Genomic DNA, 6,084 nt, shown 5'->3' on the forward strand with positions numbered 1-6,084 from the left:
GGGACACGTCGTTGGAAATTCATTTACGAGAGTTGGGGAAGTTTTATGGATTTATGAGGTTTTCGGATTTTCTTTTGCCATACTTTGGGTGACTTATCATTGCTAGCTTTGATCTTCCGCCTTTGTGGCGAGGTGATGGGATCACCGAAGCCCTCCGCCTTTGTGGCGCTGGTTCCTGTCTCTGTGACAGTAATTCTAAAGCCCAGTATCCTATCGCTACACATAGTGGCGTAAGGGTATATTACGGGAGTAATGAGAGTACTTTAGCCTGGGAGGCTATCACCCGAGCCTAGGAGGCCCACTCGTATGGCTATCGTCTTCCCCTACTCATTATACTATTTTCGACTAGCGGGGCTAGTCCGATTTATTTTAGCTAGCGGGGCTGGTTTTATTTCCTTGAGTATCTGAGTTTCAACCTTTTCCTTTATTCGTTTGTGACTAGCGGGGCTAGTCGGCTTTCATGAGCGGAACTCCTCTTATTTTATTTTTTGTTAATCATTGCATGCATCGGGAATTTTAAAGAAATAAATGTGGGAAAGTATAAAATCCCTTTTGTTTGAAATTGTTTATTTTTGTCCACTTACGCTAACGTTTTTTATGTACTTTCCCCTGGGCCCTTCGGTTTCAAATGCCCAGTTCGCAGTGTAGCTGTTCGGCTTTAGGAGTTGAGGCTTAGCACCACCGCTGTCATCTATCCCTCGTAGGTTACTTGCTAACTTACTATGTATATTGTTGTTCTTTTGGTTCTAGACTGCTCTGATAACCTTGAGATTTTTTTTGTATTAATATTGTAACCTATGACTTGGTTGTATTTTGAGTTAATTGGATAATTTGATACTCTAAATTGTGGAGTTGTGCGGTTTTGGGAGCAGGGTGGCTCCAGGAGTTTTGGGAGGGTTGTTTAGAAGTGAAATTGAAATTCTACAGGTTTTGGGTTGCCCATTTTTAAGGGAGGTTATGAATCCCTGACTCCACCAGTCAAATTCAGCCAGTCCTAAATTGAATCACTGACTCCAGTCAAATTCTCCCAACACTAGAAATACAAATTCTCTGAACTACAATGGTTTGATCTCTTTACAGGGTATGTAGGCAATGTAGCGACTAGATGCAACCGCTAGTCCAAACAAAATCTCTGACTCCTTGGTTCATCCAATCTGAATCTCTGACCTTATCAGTCAAATTCTGCTAAACACCAGGAAACGTCACAGCCTTTCCAAATAAAATCCATGACTCCTGGTTCATCCAATCCGAATCCCTGACCTCATCAAGTCAAATTCCGCCAAACACCAGGAAACGTCACAACCTTTCCAAACAAATTGAATCTCTGGTTCACTTACACCAAATTCGTCCAAACACTATTCCTATTCTAAAAAGCAGTACCTTCCAATGCGTCATTCACCCATTGGAACTCTTGAACTACGAGTGGCTTGATCCCTCTCCAAGGGTACGTAGGCAACCCATGCAAATATCCGGGTGCAGCCGCAAAAACAAATAAACAAACACACATCCACAATTGGTTTCTTTATAAATGGAATCAAAGGGTGTTTCCTGTAATAAGAGATTGTAATTAAGAGACACATTCTGTCTTGAATGGGTCGAACCCGAAATAATTAAAACTCTGTTCACTAAATGAATACGAGTGAAATTATGTTGGGTGACATTTTCGCTCACTGTGTGCAATTTTCTCTCAACATAGGTTTTGGCACGCCCAGTGGGACCCATTCTCTTTTTCATCTCCATTTGTGATATGACTAATCATATGTGTTACTTGTTTGCCCCAGGAGTGTATTTCCAAGAGCTTAAAGCTATTGGGTCGAAGGCTGGACAAGAAACACGAACTGAACATCATGTCTCATTCACCATTGATCAAGCTCCATTGACAAGCAGTGTTCAGAAGCTCAACCATGATGTCAGAGTCATTAAGACCGCTACGCTCAATGCTAACCATGCCCCTGTCAATACTCAGATAATGATCGGGTCTATTCCAATCAGTTTGGTCATTACACCACATAGACTCGAAGCCCCGTGCCTCGAGTCCCTACAACAAGTACATCTACAATCAGCGACAACTACTATAGCTTCTGAACCTCAGATAGTCAAGTTCATCTCAACCTCTAACAGCTCATCTGGCGCACATGACAAAGTTGTTAAGGCACACCACCAACATAATCTATCAGTGGTCAACAAAACAGCCTCTACAACTGGAAAGTCCAAGAAAACACGTATACCAATGGGGGCATTCCAAGCACATAAATCACAGGGGGCATTTCCAGCTAACTTACCACAGGGGGTCTTCCCGGACTCTTCAGCAGAATCAAGACCATCTATGGTCCCTGTTGTTAGTCAACATACTCAAGCATTGTTTGAGACAAATGACTGCACAAAGCTTGAGACTATGTCAGTTATGGTCACAAACGCATCAACAATAGAAGAGCAGCTAGAACAAATGAAGAGAATGCTAGCTGAAAAAGATGCTCAAATAGCAGCACTGACCTCTCAATTGGCTGCTATGGCCAACATAAGCGATCATAAAAATGATGAAAAGAGTGATCGTGAAAAGAACATCGGAGGACATGGTTCCACAATCGCAAGTGTTGAAGACATAAAGACCCTAATTGCAGAGGGAATCCGTGAAGTATACATGTCCTCAAATTCACAGTTCTCTGGGTACTTGAAACCCTACCCTGAGCATTACGATGCACTCCTATTCCCTAAAGGCTATCAAAAACCAACTTTTGACAAGTTTGATGGAGTAGATGGCTCTCCACATGAACATTTGGCTCATTTCTTCTCAGCCTGTGGGGAAACATCACAGTCAGATGCATTGTTAATAAGGCAGTTTGTTCAGTCCCTTAAAGGAGCAGCTTTTACTTAGTACAGTCAATTACAACCAAGTTCTATCCTCACATGGGACGATATGCAAAGAGCTTTTCTGGCACAGTTTGTCAGCTCCAAAAAGAATGTCTCGATTATCTACTTGGCTGAAACTAAACAGAATTCTGATGAAAGCACCAATGAATTCATTTCCAGATGGAGAGGCTTAAACCTCCAATGCTCGGAGAAATTGACAGAGCTTTCTGCAGTACAAATGTGCTCAAACAACCTCTTGGCAGAGATAGCAACTTTTGTTAGCACCACAGAACCTCAAACATGTGAAGCACTAGTCTCAAAAGCTAGTAATGTCGAAAGACAAGTTGCCCGTAAAAAGTGTGTGACACAAAGGGCATCCTTTAAAGACCATAGAGTTGACAACACAGATGAGTCGCTGGCAACCTTTGTCAAGACTGACAACAAGTCAAACACATGCAAAGGAAAAGAATGGTCTAGAAAGCTCACCCTCAAAGAAAGAAAAGAAGTTAAATACTCTTTCGATGATGATGATGTCGAGCATATTTTCAGTGAGCTCATCAACGCACAAGCTATTGAGCTTCCTGAACCAAAATGACGAGGTGAAGTCAACAAAAACAACAACCCCAAATTTTGCCAGTATCATCGAATCGGAAGTCATTCAACAAGAGATTGTTTTGTTGGACATAATCCAAAAGATGGTCAATGACAAGGAAATTGAGGTGGAGACATCGTCGGCAAAGTGAAATCCAAATTTGCCTCCGAACTTACCGGTCTCTCAAAAGGTGCTTCAAAGAAAAGAAAAAACCCTTCTTGGGAACTACGTATGGCTTGATCCCTTAAATGGGAACGTAGGCAGTCTAGTCTCAAATTCTAGATCCAGCCACAAAATCTTCAAAATCACATTCTCTTTACCAACAGGTTGCGATCAACAGCACCACACCTGGCACCTTTGAAGATCTCCTTGTACGAGTATAAACTACAAATGGTGAGAAGAATGATGAAGAATATGAGTTGCAAAGCAAATTCTATACGCAACATTCCCAAACTTTGATTGACTTTCGAAAAAAAAAACAAAAGTTGTCAAGCCTCGCACGCGAAAGCTGCTCCACGCACGACGCTTGAGGGGGCAACTGTTGAAACCGAAAAATTCACAAGTCCAATTCAAGAGGGGCTACATTCAAAAATTACATGGTGGTGGTTTTTCAAAATAAATCAGAAAACTGGGAGCCCATTGCAATATATGTACTTGTATAGTTTGAATTGGCCACCAAATCAACAGAACAAATTCATCCAAAAGCACAAGAATGATACAAGTCCAATTTAAATCTCAACTCTTGAGTATGGTTAGTTAGTTGTCCTTCGTTCTTATCTCCAGAAGGAAGAGGAACAGTATGGCGACAAAAAAGTCATCATATGCTGCAAGCTTTCAAATCCAAATAACATATTGAAAGTTGTGGATAATCTCCACAGATACAAATTTGAATGTGGAGGTGGTTATCGTCATCCGAAGATCATTTCAATTTCAAAACAAATTGAACTCAACCAACATGATCTCTTATCCTTCTACGTTGCATATAAAATGAGGCTTTTAACAATAATTCGGGGGAGGAGAAATACAAAAGATACACGGAGAGGAGGAAGAAATCAGCAAGTAAAAGCTAAAGCTTTGCCGAACCAGAGGGTCAAAAAAGAAGCAACAATTAATTGTTGAAATTCTGTCGAGATAAACAGTGACGACAAGCCAAGCTGCAGGGGAGAAGCCCAGGTATACACCACGTCATGCTATTCTTGTCTTCTTTGACAAAGAACTGAAAAGCTTGCTTCAAACAAAAGGAGGGCTGTTCATGAACAACCCATATCCTTTTGAAAACAACCATAGTCATTCATGAACGGCCACATTCCATTGGGATCTCCTCCTGCATTAAGACTAACATGGTCGTTCATGAACGGCCGACGTCTTAATACAATCCTGGCTGCTGCAAATTCCAGCATTCGAACATAGTGTCACTAATGGCCGAGTTCCGATCACTCTCCACATTCACCCTCTTTGAAAAACAGAAATACCCGCCACAACTAAAGAGCCTCCCAGCCTTCTGTCTCCCATCGACTATCATAAACCACCACCTCCAAAGCAAACCATACAAAGTACCAATCACATCAAGCAAAATGATTGAAGCCTCACCCTTGTTTTTTTGGTCTTTGTTTCTGCTTTGTAACATGTAAACAAAAAGGAAAGGAAAGACAAACTTAAGGCAAAGGTACGGACACATAAGACTATTATCTCAGAGACTATATTTGCTTTGTCAACAGAGATGATCAAGGTGTCCTTTTGCTAAATGAATACAAAAGCAACGGTGGAGGAGACACAATTAAGCCTGGATACAAAGCACAGAAGTATTAAAATAAATTGTTAATTTAAAGTCGTGGTGATTTAATTAACAGGAAGGACAAAGTGCAACGAGCTTAATTGTTTTTGGTGAATGCTTTGAATTGAAACGGTGGTGGACAGAGGCGAAAATTAAAGCAATTGATTTGTCTCTAAGAGTGATGCTGCAGATGTCAAGCAAACATGCTTACCTTTCTGAAACATTGATTGTGGAGGAATGTTTAAAATGATGAATAGCTTTACATACATATATATATATATATATATATATATATATATATATAAGCTTGTCTTAACGTGCTGCAAGTCAAAGCTTTCAATATATATAATTGAACAAAAGTGCTGCAAGTTGGTTTTGAATACAAGTCAAACCAAGAAATATAATGCCTAGCTATGTGCTCATCTCTCAATCAAGGAAAGCATGCAAAAATCAATATTCAATCAAAAGAAAGAAGATGACAAAGAATGGTGGCAATTACTTTTAATTGAAGCGGTGGTGTGATAGCAAATAGGACAACAAGCTATATACAAGATCAAAATGGGTCACGCCAACTTCGCACACCAGTCGTTCGTCTAACTGTCGACCTAGATGCTCAATCTGCAGCAGCAAAGAAATTGAGAGGCCTCTGTCAGTTTCTGATGAATCATAGCTCGGTCGCAATTGATAAAAGCTCGCGTCAAGAAGAAATGAAGAGTTTAAAAGGTACCTGACTCTACGCTGGAGATCAAGCACATGTGATAATCAATGTTTTGATACAGCTGGGCTTGATTTTGGCTCAAAGGAAAGAGCCTGGGCGTCCAGATCACCTTTTGTTTACTTGAGCCCTTTCACTTCAAAAATTTGGGCC

At 40.7% G+C, this 6,084-nt stretch overlaps 1 long non-coding RNA gene across 1 annotated transcript; it reads right to left on the minus strand.

Annotated features, from left to right (window-relative positions):
- Positions 1-4,320: 4,320 nt before the first annotated feature.
- Positions 4,321-6,084, minus strand: LOC112174584. Its single transcript, XR_002926075.2, has 3 exons — positions 5,944-6,084; positions 5,716-5,834; positions 4,321-5,055 (listed from the first exon to the last, which is right to left on the minus strand). It is a non-coding gene; the product is annotated as an uncharacterized LOC112174584 (long non-coding RNA).

Source organism: Rosa chinensis, chromosome 6 (assembly GCF_002994745.2).
Source record: "Rosa chinensis cultivar Old Blush chromosome 6, RchiOBHm-V2, whole genome shotgun sequence".
NCBI lineage: Eukaryota > Viridiplantae > Streptophyta > Magnoliopsida > Rosales > Rosaceae > Rosa > Rosa chinensis.